Source organism: Diceros bicornis, unplaced genomic scaffold (assembly GCF_020826845.1).
Source record: "Diceros bicornis minor isolate mBicDic1 unplaced genomic scaffold, mDicBic1.mat.cur scaffold_122_ctg1, whole genome shotgun sequence".
In the NCBI taxonomy this organism is placed as follows: domain Eukaryota; kingdom Metazoa; phylum Chordata; class Mammalia; order Perissodactyla; family Rhinocerotidae; genus Diceros; species Diceros bicornis.
In genome coordinates, this window is record NW_026691042.1 from 1,018,562 (window position 1) to 1,032,036 (window position 13,475).

The 13,475-nt window shown below is 43.9% G+C and overlaps 1 long non-coding RNA gene across 1 annotated transcript in view; it reads left to right on the forward strand.

The window, feature by feature from the left end:
* The first annotated feature begins 10,935 nt into the window (after positions 1-10,935).
* Positions 10,936-13,475, forward strand: part of LOC131402517 (uncharacterized) — a 77,313-nt gene continuing 74,773 nt past the window's right edge. The window contains exon 1 of the long non-coding RNA XR_009218737.1: positions 10,936-10,983. This is a non-coding gene — a long non-coding RNA (uncharacterized LOC131402517). The remainder of the gene's footprint in view (positions 10,984-13,475) is intronic.

The window sequence follows — 13,475 nt, forward strand, 5'->3', positions numbered from 1 at the left end:
TTGGGGATGCTTGTGGGAATCTCCATGCGGGGTGAAACAGCAGCAGATTGGACCAGTTTGGCTTCTGACTTGTGTGTCAAGGGTACCAAGTGATGTTAAACTGAAAAGGGGAGATCAAGAGAAACGGGGCATTGAAGCTGCAGAGGAACGACAAGTTGCGTTGTTTTTTCCTTAATATTGACTTGTAACAGTTATTTATGTGTGCTGGATAGAGTCCTTTTTCATATACATGGTATGTGCACATATTTTCTGCCATTCCACGGCTTTGCTTTTGATTTTCTTAAGTGTCTTTTTTTTTAAATGTTTAGATTTCAATGAAATTCAGTTGATCACTTTTTCTGCTGCGGATTGTGTTTTTGGTATGTCTAAAAAGTCTTTTCCTAACCCAAGATCACAAAAATAATTTTCCTATGTGTTCTTTTTGGAGCTTCATAGTTTTAGTTCTGTTTAGGTCTATGGTCCAGCCATTTGAGCTGGTATTTGTGTATGGTGTGGGGTAGGGGTCTTTTTGCATGTGGATATCCCATTGTCCTAGGATCATTAGTTGAAACACTATCCTTTCCTTATTAAATTGTTTTGGCACCTTTGTCAAAATCAGTTACCTGTAAAGAGTAAGGGCTTATTTCTGAACTGTCAGTTCTGTTCCGTTGATCTATGTGTCTAACCATATGCTAAAGTTATGCTCTTTTGGTTACTGTAGCTTTATAATAAATTTTGAAATTGGGAAATGTAAGTCCTCCAGCTTGTTCTTGGTTTAAAAATTGCTTTGTCTATTCTGAGTCTTTTGATTTTCCACATAAATGTTAAGATTAGCTTGTCAGTTTTTGCAGAAGTACTTGCTGGGATTTTGGTAGGGATTATGTTGAATTTGTAGATTGATTTGGGCACAAATGCCCTCTAGAAATTCTTGAGTTTTCCAAATCATGAAAGTGGAATGTCTCATTTAAGTAGGTCTTTAATTTCTCACAAGTATGTTTTGTGGTTTTCAGTATACAAGTCTTGCATTTCTTTTGTTTCAGTTATTCCTAAGCATTTTATTCTTTTTGATGGTATTTTGAATAGAATTGTATTCTCAACTTAATTCTTGTAACGTTCCTTGCTAGTGTATAGAAATACCTTTGGTTTTTGTATATTGACCTTCTGTCTTTTGACTTTGCTGAATTTGTATAGTAGTTCTATATGTTGTTGTGTATTCCTTAGGGTTATCTACATACAGGATGGTGTTGTCTGATTGTCTGTGAATCAAGACAGTTTCACGTCTTCATTTCCAATTTGGATGCCCTTGTTTCTTTCTCTTGCCTAATTGCACTGGGTAGAGCCTTCAGTACAGTGTTGAATTGAAGTGCTGTCTGTGTTCTGTTCCTGATCTTAGGGAGACAACCTTCAGTCTTTGACCATTGCGGGTGATGCCAGCTGTAAGGTTTTCACAGATGCCTTTCCTCAAGTTGAGGAAGTTCCCTTCTTGTCCTACCTTTTGCGGAGTTTCTTTTCATTTTTAAAATCCTGAAGAGGGACTAGATTCTGTCAAATGCTTTTTGTATATCTGTTGAGGTGATCATGTGATGTTTGTCCTTTATTCTGTGACTAGGATATATTACGTTAGTTGATTGTTGGATGCTAAACCAGCTTGCATTTCTGGGAGAAATTCCTCTTGTTCTTGGACAATAATCCTTTTTCCACTGGGTTGGTTTTGCTAACATCTTATTGAGGATTTCTTTGTTGTGATGTCTTGACTGGTTTTGGTATGAAGATATTCCTGGCCTCACAGAATGAGTTTCTGGATCACATCTGCCGTTTTGCTGTTTGTTTCTTTATGTCGTTTTTATCTCTCTGCTCTTCCCTTGAGGCCCTCTTTTGTGGTTAATAGGTATTTTTCTAGCGGACCTTTTAAATTCCTTTGTTGGGTGTTTTACTATATTTTGTTTTTTTTTTTAGTAGTTGCTCTTGGGATTAAAATATGTGTCTTAATTCATCACAATCTACTTCCGGTTTTTAGTGACCTAATCCTGAGGAAACTAAGGCAACTTTGTTCCAACATTGCTCCATTTCCTCCTCTCTCGTTTGTGTGGTTGTTGTGATATATACCACATCTTTATACATTTGAAGCCCAGCAAAGCAATTTATAATTATGATTTTGTGCGATTGTCCTTTAAATCTCTTAAGGGATGAAGATAGACAAAATATATTTGTTCAGTGTTTTATATTTACCTTTATAATTACTTTGACTGATGTTCTTCATTTCTTCTTGTGATTGTTACTGACCATCTGCTGTCATTTCCTGTCAGCGTGAAGGACTTCTTTAGTTCTTGTTTAGACGCGTCTGCTCTCAGTGAATTCTGACAGTCTTTCTTTGGTCATGTCTTTATTCCAGCTTCAATTTTTTTTTAAGTGTAATTTTGCTGGGTATAGAATTAATGCTTGGTTGACAGTTTTTGTCTTTCAGACTTTGAATATGTCATTCTATTCATTTCTGGTCTCCATAGTTTCTGATGAGAAGTGAGCCGTGAATCTGATTGCTGTTGCCTTGTACCTGATGAGTCCATTTTCTTTGGATGCTTTCCAGAGTTTGTTTGTTAACAGGTTAACTGTGTTTTGTTGAGCACCTGTGATCTGTAGATTTCTGTTTTTCATAAAATTTGGTAGGTTTTCTGCCGTTCTTTCTATAAGTGTTTTGTTCTACTTTCTTTCTCTCTTGCCCTTCTGAGACTCCCATTTCCTGAATGTTAATACACTTGATGTTGTGCCACAGGTCTCTGCAGCACCATTCGTTTTCTTTTTCAGTCTTTTTTTTTCTATTTTTCAGAATGAATACTTTCTATTGGTATTTCTTCAAGTTCACTGATTCTTTCTTCTGCCATCTCAAATCTGTTGTTGAGCCTATATAGTGAATTCTTTATTTTGTTATTTTGCTTTACAACTTTAGAATTTCTATTTAGGATTTTTGTGTTTGTATTTCTGTATTCAGCATCCGTATTTGTCAAGTCATTGTCATCATGTATTCATATGGTTTTTTAACATGGTCTTAAAATAGTCTTTGAACAACAGTTCATTGAAATCTTTGATAAATCTAACATCTGGGTCAACTGTGTGTCAGTTTCTGTTGGCTGCTTTTTTCCCCCTGGTATATGTCACACTTTCTTAATTATTGTATTTTTTTTGTTAAAAATTGGAGTTTTTCATGATATATAATAACAACTTTGGATTCTGATATTTTTCATATTTTTATGGACTTGATCTATAGCCTCAGCCTCCTGGGCTGTGCGTGGCCACTGATGTCTTTGCTCGGTTTCTGTTTTGTCCCCCTCCCTCTTATTTTTTTAGCCTGACTTCCTGAGGGTTGCCCCCAGTCTGCATCCCTTGTGGTCAGCCAATGATTTGGGCCGAAGTTGTGCTCAAACACCTTGAGCTTCTAAGGTTTCTACCCTCTACCTTTGATTGTGTGTAGGTTGGAACCACAACAAAGTTCAGCCTGTTCTCCAGTCTCCTCATCTTTACTTTCCACTGGTGCTCGGGTCTCCTCTGTCCATCCGTGCTGTTGCCCAGGTGGCGTGGGTGTGAGCAGAGCCTTCTGTGGCTCTCTCCTTTCTAGCATCTTCCCATGAAATTTCTGGCTGGTCTGCCTCTCCTCTTGCCCCCAATCAGGATTGCAGTCAGGCTCCTCGAGTTGCGCATTTTCCCTGTTTGTTTCCTACTAGTTTGCTGCTGGGCCTGAGTTTGCATCCTCCAGTTTCAGCACCCAATTTAAGTCTGTCCTTTCTGGCAACAAAGCTGAAGGTTTTCGTGGCCAGCCCTGCCCTGTTCCAACTCCTGTGCTAACTGAGCTGGGGTGGACGAACAGCACAAGACAGCAAGTCTGGAGACTGCAGCTGTTCTTACCTGTAGTTCTCGCAGTCTTCTGTGAATGATTCCTCAGTTTATTTGCCTTTTATTGATTTCCCAGGCCGTGAAGTGGTGTTTTTTAAATAATTTTGTCCATTTTTGTAGTTCTTTTTTGGTGAGAGCTTCACTAACCACTTCACTCCACCATAGTTGGAAGTGCTCTGCTGGCACATTATTATAACACACATTACTGAATGCTGACTCTGTGTCAGGTGTTGTTCGAAGCCTTTTCCCATACCAGCAGATTTAATAACACAGTAGGTGCTCACCAAGTATTTGTTGAGTGTTGAATCAACAGCTACCACAAGCAATGAGAGAAAGCATAGAGTGCTGGGCATCCTCTGTGGACTCGCTTCTTTTCTATGTTTCCTGCCGTGTGGTCAGGGGCTGGCTCCTGCCTCCCCAGTGGGTCGTTTCTGTGGACCCAAGCAGTTCCCAAAGGCCAGGGAACTGAGCTTTTTGACTCACACAGGGGTGCATGTGTATATGTTCCCTGTGAATGTGAGGAGAGAAAATATCACAGGGCAAAAGGAGGGATATGTCACTTTGGGATGACGTGATTAAACAATTCACCAACAAGTCAAGTTTAAAGGAAATATTTAGCTAGCTTTCTTCAGGCCATGCTGCAATTAAAAAAATAATCTTTTTTTTTTTTTTTTTTTTGCTGAGGAAGAGTCACCCTGAGCTAACACACGTGCCAATCATCCTCTATTTTGTATGTGGGTCGCAGCCCCAGCCTGGCCACTGACAAGTGGTATACGTTTGCACCCTGGAACCGAACCCAGGCCGCCCTAGCAGAGCGCGCCGAACTCACCCACTGGGAACTAGTCCACAGGGCCGGCATCCTCGCCAAGAAAATTCTTCACATTTGTTCTTTATTGGTCAGCTGGCTTTTCCTAAGGATTAGGTTTATATATAGTCTCTGAGACTGACTACAGAGGCCTGTGATGAACTGTAAACAGCCAAGAGACAGTGGGGCGTCATTTGGGTGACCATAGAATTTATCGTCCAGTTTGTTCGAGAGTGAACGTTGGGACATCAGGTGTAAGCTAGGACTATCCCAGGCCACCCGGGAAGGTGCTCACTCTGGGTTTTATGGGAAAGGAGCCGATTCTGAAGCCAGGCTGCCCTTGGCTTCAGCCCCACCTAATCCTCAGTTTCCTCACGCGGCCCGTGAAACTGAGCATTGATAACATCACATCGCGTTTGGGTGAAACACCCAACAGAGTCACTGGGCTGTGAATGTGTCACTTTCGCTGTGGCTGTGGGATGAATGCTTCTTCATGGCAGGGCTTTGAGAATGTCACAGTGCAGCGTCAGGGTGAAGAGGGTGCATTCTGGAACCAGACAGCCTCCACTTCTTAGCCGCATGACTGTGTTAGGCAAGTTACTTAATCTCTAGGAGCCTCGATTTTCTCCTCTATCGACTACTCCTCTTACTACCACCAGTAATGATAGTGAGTACGTGCCGTCGCTCTTACACATGAAGTCAGGTTCTATTCACTGTAGGGGCTTTAGCTCTATTAACTCATTTGGTCCTGACAGCAACCCAATAAGAGAGATATTATTCTGAACTCCAGTTCACATAGAGGGAAACAGTCACAGGGAGGTCAAGCAGTCTGTGTCACGTCACACAACTGGTCAGGGTCTACCAGCTGTAGACCCTCTGGTGTTGCGAAGATTAAAACGAAGGTTATGTTCAACTTTACTGCTTTGCGAGACTGTGTCTTGGTGAACGGGGAGGATCTGATAACTAGATCCTTGGGTGAGTGTGAAGATGAAATGAGATAGTGCATCTCAAACACTTAGCATGTAGCAAACATTCCATAAGTGTTGGTTGCTGTGTTAATAGTGTGTGTTCTTGGAATGGGTAAACAAGCTGCCATTTATTGCTGGAAAAACTGGACGTCCCAGATCAGTGAATGCTTTATGGGAACTCTTTTTCAGATTTCACCTGCCACCTGTGGCCATGGATTCACACTGCTGTCCTCTAAAAGTAAGGATGGGACGAAAGTTTGGGGGATGGAACTCAACAGATATTCTCAGTTGGATTTCACAGGAGTCAAAAAGAGAAAATTGAGGCTCTCCCCTTGGCTTTTTCTGCTGTGATTCGCTGAGGAAGCTCCCTCTGATTTTCAAGAATCTGATGACATAAAGCAAACCGTAACAACAACATAGATGGAGACTTGAAAGGCACATTGTTTGGAACTATCTGGACTAGATTATTTTCAGCCTGTTTGGTAAAGGTCCTTTGCTGATAAGTAGGGATGTTATTTTTTGGCCCCAGAGTGCTGACCTTTGTTTCCTAGCTTGAGATATCCTGAGACACTCTACAGTGACTAGAATGTGGTCTGGGCAAAAAATTCAATGAAAGCCTTAAGATGGAGGCTTTATTCCAGATATTTGAAATTGGATTATAAAATGTTAGAAATGATTTATGATATTTTCAAAAGTAGACACTAGTCAATCAATATTATGAGGACAATATGAAACATTTTTTAAAATAAAGGGGAATTACCCAGAAATACATACTGGACAAATCTTTCTTTTCATTTTTTTCCCTCTTCCCTCATTTGTATGCAAATGTCTGTTTATAGAATTTTGATCACAGTGTATATTTTGTTTTCTGCCTTTTTTCACTGAATTTCATATCAGAATCCTTTTACCCTTAGTATTGAAGTCTTTATTGGCTGTACGATGCCAAATGACATTTCTTTTTACCTTTTGTTTCGAATGATTGTAGACATACGCAGAGTGGATGGAATAGGATAATGCACCCCATGGACCGTCACCAGCTTCCGCCATCATCAGCTCATGACGATCTTGTTTTACTCATTTCCCCCTTGTGCTCCCTCAGGAAATTTGGAGCAAATCATAAGAAAATTGATTTCATTCATAAATATTTCAGTACATATCTACAAAAACAAGGACTGAAAAGAGTGGTAAGTATAGCATCACACCTAAAAATAATTAACAGTGTAATCCCTTAATATCAAATACTTGGTCAGTGTTCAAACTGACAGTTGTCTCATAAGTGTCAATAGATTTTTATCTTAATTTAAAAATTTATTTGAATCCAAAGCCGGATAAGGTCTAGACATTGCAAGTGGTTGAGAAGACTTTTATAGTTTTTTAAGTCTGTTTGACTCTTTTTTCCTTGAAATGTATTTAACGAAGAAATGACATTGTTTATTCTATAGAATTTTCCAGTCTGCAGTTTGTTGAGTGCATCCCTGTGGTGCTGTTTGACATGATCCTCTGTCCTCTGTATTGCCTGTCAATTGGTAGTTGGAGCTAGAGCCAGTTTACCTTTCAGTGTTATATAGTAACATTTCCCAGGCCCTTAGGGGTCTATGCAGATAGTAATGGGGGATGTGAATCACTTGTCAGTATTTTAAAGTACTTCATATTTTCAGCTACTAATATGAGCTAACATCATTGTCCATTTTCTTTGATTTTGCCTAGAATCACATCATCTCATTGTGATAAACCAGTTATTTCATGCAGATCAAAAGCTCTGTCTGCAAATTATATCAGTCACTGATGAATATGGATGGGCAAGTGGATTATTATAACAGTCATAATGCCATTTATTTGGTAGATGAGATGTTTTTAAAGATGGGGATCATAGGAGAAGATAGAGGGTCATTAGTGAGGAGTATGTTGAGAACCAGTGCGTTCACAGACCTTCTCCTCAACTCCAGCCTCCACTGTAAATAGTCAAAATTTCATTGTTTAAGACCTGTCAGAGGAATTCCCTACGTAGACCAATCTGGCCTCTCCAGTAGGATTATAAAGAATGCTAAGTTTCTTCTTTAAATCATTTATTTATTTATTGTGAGGAAGATCAGCCCTGAGCTAACATCTGATGCCCATCTTCCTCTACTTTATATGGGACGCCACCACAGCATGGCCTGACAAGTGGGGCGTCGGCGCGTGCCCGGGATCCAAGCCAGCGAATCCGAAGCGCAGCACGCCCACTTAACCGCTTGCGCCAAGGGGCGGCCCTAAGTTTCTTCTTTAGAGTGACTTCTAGACAACATTCCCTCTTTCTTGCTTATTTAAAAATTAAAATTTTCTGTTTTGAATACATAACATATTCGCATAATTCAGAATCGTAATGGCGCCATAGAACATATGATGAAGAGTCTGCTTTCCACCTCTGTCCTCCCAGCATCATGATTTTTCTCCCTGTCGTTAACAGTTTCCAGTTTATCCTTCTGGAGAGATGTAACGCATGTGCAAGCAAATGCATCTACAAATGTATTCTTTTTGCTTCCTTTTATTAGAAGTGGTGTCATATAATATGTGCTGTTCTTCACCGTACTGAGAAATCCTAGTGGCTGTTGCAGAAAGTGGCTATTGCTTTTACTTTCCTGAAAAATTCAAATGGTGTGAAATGACATGTGAAGAGCTTTCTTTAATAAGACTAAGGATGCTTTTCAGTAACCCCGTGTGTCATGGAGGCAGTGTGGTGCAGTGGGTTGGACTTGGGGACCAGGGTTCTGGTCCTTGCTGTGCCACTAACTTATGTGGCTTGAGTAAGTCGTTCCGATCTCACTGTGTAACAATGTGGGGGTGGGGCAGTGTCATCTCTCATGTTAGACGTGCTCTGACTCTGCATCAGTGCACTGGCCCTGGTTGTGTTTGTTTCAGCGAGGGGAGACGCGTGTGTTTTGGAGCTCTCACCCGTCCCACTGCCTCTGGACAGACCTCAGGGGAGACAGGTGCTACAGGTCTCCTGCGGCAGCGTCCACTCTCATCCTGACAAGACGGTGAAGGACGTGAATTGACCTGTTCAAGATTGATGGAGCGTGGGGGGACCACTTTCTTGCCATAGGGCCTGAAGTGGCCCCTTTGATTGAGCCACATCTGATTGTGAAGCTTTGGAATTTCCCGAGCAAATCAGGAGCATGGCTCAAGAGACTGTGTTGGGCAGACTTGGCTGACTCTTTTCTGTTCTCTGCTCTCTGTGGTTCTTGGGAAATCTCAGGTATTTATAAACATGACAGCGTACACCAGGCAGCCTCATCAACGCCTGCCTTTGTTGTGAAGTCCCTGAGCTGGGCTATGTGTGTAAACGGCTTTTCTACTGTACTGAGGGAAGCCTGTTTGCTAACACTTCCTCCAAGACGCGGGGCTTTCAGAGTCCAGGCTCTTGGGTAACCCCGACCGTCTCCAAAAAAGCGGTTATTCCCGGGAAGGCCAACTTGACGAAATTCATCACATTTCATTTTCTGGCTTAGGGTGCTTTGTAGGAAAAGGCGAAGGTGGTTATTAGGAACTCTTTCCAGGAGGCCTTGGCCTTGAGGGCAACCTGGTGACAGGTGCAAGGAATGGGGTGTTATGAGTGGTTCGGGGGATTCAATCAGAGACGTAAAAGAAACTCCACTCCAAACAAATGGACTGAAGGTATATTTTATTATATAGAGGATAGTAAAGGCGATAGTCCTCCAACAGATCTGAATAGGTCAAATAATAAGAGGGAAAAACACCAGCTCGATCAGAAAGTGAAACACCAGATCGACTGAAGGGAAATGACACAAGTCAACTGGAAAGAGAAACACCAGGTTGACCGAAAAGAGAACACATCAGATCAATTACTTCACAATAAATCAATTACTCACAGCATCCACGCCCCACGCCGGGAGAGTCCTGTCAATCGACTCGGCTTGTTGGGAATCATACGTCCGGGGCAAGGCGTCCCTTCCACAGGTAGAACTCTCACCAGGCCTCGCTTTCCAGCTGTTTATATAAGCAGTTACAGAGTTTACAGAGCAAGCATTCAGTGTTTCCATGCACAAAAGATTATCAGTGGTGTATGTGCACTGAGGCCCCTGGCTATTGTCACAGCCCAGTAGTTGTGTACGTGCATTGTTTTTGTGGTTTCGTCCCAGCCCGGCACAGATGGCCAGTCACCCCAGGCTACGGCGCCCGAAGGGCCTTGAAATTTTTACACATTGCAACTATGTCCATGGGAGAAGGGCCAGTTGCCACCATGCAGAAAGCAGCTTTTATATTTCTTTTTGTGCTGCTGGCTGTAGGTCAATGGAGCGGCCAAACATGGCTGTACTCATGTCAAGACATGGGGGTGCTGAGGCCTTTCACAGGAGGTGCTGGCCTCTCATGGAATTCCTGAGAGGCAGAACGAGGGCCCAGAGGGGAAGCAGAGGGAAAGTACAGGTGGCCCAGTCTGTTGCAGCAGGTCTGCACCCCAGCATGCCTAGAGGTGTGCTTGCACTGGCTGGGAATATTGGAGAAGGAAACCCAGTGGCAGTTGGGTGAGCAGTTGGACTAGGACCACTTTCCAGACCCCCTTCCAGTCCTGACATTCTTGGGTTCCACACACCTGTAGAACTGGTTTCATTGGTGGTGGTATTCTTTAGTCTTCAGCCTGGCAAACAGCTATTACGGACAATGTGGAAGGAAGGTGTTGGAAAATGAACTTTACAGGTGAGTTCGCACAAGGACTACCCCTCCCCAAGTTGTGTTGAGCATTAAACAACTCCGGAGTGATTACTGTGTGATAGAGCCACAGAGCAGTACCAAGCAAGGTTCCTCATGCCTGAGAGGAGCAGTGAGCGCTCCCCAGAGAGCTGTGGAGGGTGTTGTTCCATCTCAGGGGGAGCTCCGTGCATCAGCCTGGTGGGAGGGAGGGCGCATGAGCATTGATTGGGGTGCCTGGACCTTCTTTGGATTCCTTCTTTATTTTTAGCCAAATTGATTAACTTCAAAAATTCCTCTGTTTCAGTTCTATTCCTGTTTGTCTTTAAAAAAGTTTCTCTCTAGATCCTCGCATTATGCTGGTGGGTCTAAACACCAGTCTCAGCTCGGGCAGCATATTAAAATCACCAAGCGATTTAGTTTGTATTATTTTACCTTCGCACCTGTGTCTAACTCTGCCTTCTTTTTGACCTAGAGAGTTTCCCTAACAGTTACTATGTGTGTGTGGGGGGGCCACCAGTGAGGAATGACAGAGGAGAGGCCAGAACCCCGCAGTGCTTACCATGACCATATCTCTTGCTTCTCCCCAGCTTGCCCTCAGTCATTAGCGGAAGTCACAAAGTCCACAGAACGCAGGCCTTCGATGGACAGGTGGTCCGGGTAAGAGGCGTGGGCTGAGAGCCAATCATTCTGCCCCCTGGGGCACTTTTGAAAGGGAGAAACTTGGGTAGGGTGATGGCAAATTTGTTAGGGGGATTTTCTGAGTTAATAAATTATTTTATGCAAATGATTGCCTGACTACTGTAGACCAGGATGTACAGTACTGGAACATGGGGTAGCAAGTTGAATAAGGTTTGGGGGGGATAACACTCTAGTGGGAGAGACCATTGAAAAAACTAGCTGTACCCGAGTGTGTCCCGGCGCTGTGTGTGTTCCAGGCTGCCTTTATCTTGTTCACCATTTATTCCCACGCCTGGGGCAGTTCCTGGCACATGGTAGATATCTATAATCAATACTTAAATACATAAATGAATGCATACAGAAAGTGCTATAAGAGTACCAAAAGGGGAATTGTTAAGTCCGTGGGGTGGAATGGAAGGGAGAGAAGGCATCGTGGAGGAGGTGGCAGAGGAATCTACCAGATAGGCCGGGGATGGAGGGTGGGAGGGTTTCATGGCAGAGGGGAGGGGGCAGGTGGAGACTTTAACTGCTGAGAGCATGCTGGGTGGCTGGAGTTTGGCATGCTTACAGGGGAGTGCTGTGGCATAGGCTGGAAGACAGGTGGAGAGTGAGCGATGCAGGGTTTTCTAGGGTTGGGGGAGGAGGTGATGAAGGCCACTTGGGAAGGCGTGGGGAGAAGGGACATGTGGAGAGACATGTAAGGAGGATTGACCAGATTTGGGGCTTGATAAGAGGTCCAGGGAGTGAGCTAGAAGGAGTGGAGCCTGACTCCACTGGCAAATGAGTGGCTGCTGATGTTCTCAACTCAGATGGGGGAGTCCTGGAGGAGGGGCAGGCTTGGGTTGAGTGGGAGGGAGACGCGAGGAGGAGGTAGAGAGTGAAATTGCTTTTAGTATGCAGTAGAGTGTGGTGCTTCTTGCACAGACTTGAAAGTCCCATGGATGCGAATTCAAGTCCCTGCTTCCCCACATATTAACTGGATGACTTTGGGCAAGTTACCAACCTTCTCTGAGATTCAGTTTCTTCGTAAGTGTTCTTGGTTATTGACTTAGCGCAGTGCCTGGCATAATAAGCATTTAGTAAACAGTGCTTTTCATTAGGCAGTTAGAAAAGCAGGTCTGGAACTCAGTAGAGTTGTTGAGAGTGGAGATAACAGGGTAGAGGTGAGAGAGAAAGCCTTGGAAATGGATGCAGCCTCCCAGGGGAGCGTGAAGAGGAGGAGAGAAGAGGGCAGAAGACAGACCTTGGAGAAGGATTCCAACACTGAAGGGTAAGGAGTAAGGCTGAGCTAAGGAACAAGATTGGAAGCTATTGGAGAGGCAGAAGAGAGGGATGGGGAAGAGAAAGGCTTGTGGAGGAGGGAGTGGTTCCACAGGGATGGACTGGGATGGAGGAGCTCTTGGGTCTTCTCCTTAGGACATCTCGTCCTTTCCTTAGCAAGAGCCACATCAGTGGAGAGGCAGGCAGAAACCAGGCTGCAGTGGAGTGAGAAAGAATAAGAAGTGAAGGTTGTGTGGGGCAGCCTGCCTGGATCCAGCCCCCTCGGGGCTCAGGAGCAGTAGGGAATGCTCCCGTACTTTGGGTCCCTTGAGCAGGACACTGGGCTTCCAAGGATTTCTTCTCATCAGCCTTTCCTCTGTTTGTCTGATAGGTCGCCAGTGGTCAGGACTATAGTCTGTTCCTAACGGATAAAGGAGAGTTCTATTCTGGTGGATAGGGCGCAGCTGGGCAAAGAGGTAGTGGACCTTACACCCCCTTGGGATGGTGCAGTATGGAGCTGTGAGCGGTGGGGCTCTCATGGGCTAGAACCACCTGCCTTCATTTGACTCTTACCTCTCTTATCACTTCCTGGGGCCACTGTTCTGTTTGTCCCTTCCCAGTACCCTCACCCTGGCTCCCATGGAAAGGAAACGATAAAGGATTGGGTGGAGGATTAGAGCCACCCCTCAGCAGAAGAGCTGTGAGCCTTTCTCTCAGCAGAGACAGGAAACTGTGTGAGGCTTTCAAAGAGAAAACAAGTGTCCCCTAAAAGGAGCTTGATGTTCACTGATTTGAGAAGAATGTGATTGATGCAGGGAGGAATGATTGAGAAATATTCTCAAGCTTGTATATTTAACCTTTTTGTTTCTGATATTGGTCTGAAGGGAGGGCCATTAAATATAAGACTAAATCTTTTAGAAATCCTCAGTGATCCTACCAGCACATGAAATCGTCTTTGTTCATTGTCTAGTGTTTTCTTCCAGTCCTCGTTCAGATGTGCACTACTTTTCTTTTCCCCCAAAGCCCCAGTAGATAGTTGTATGCCATAGGTGCACATCCTTCTAGTTGCTGTATGTGGGACACGGCCTCAGCATGGCCGGAGAAGCGGTGCGTTGGTGCGCGCCCAGGATCTGAACCCGGGCCGCCAGCAGCGGAGTGTGGGCACTTAAGCGCTAAGCCACGGGTCCGGCCCCTTTTTTCTTTTCTTTATT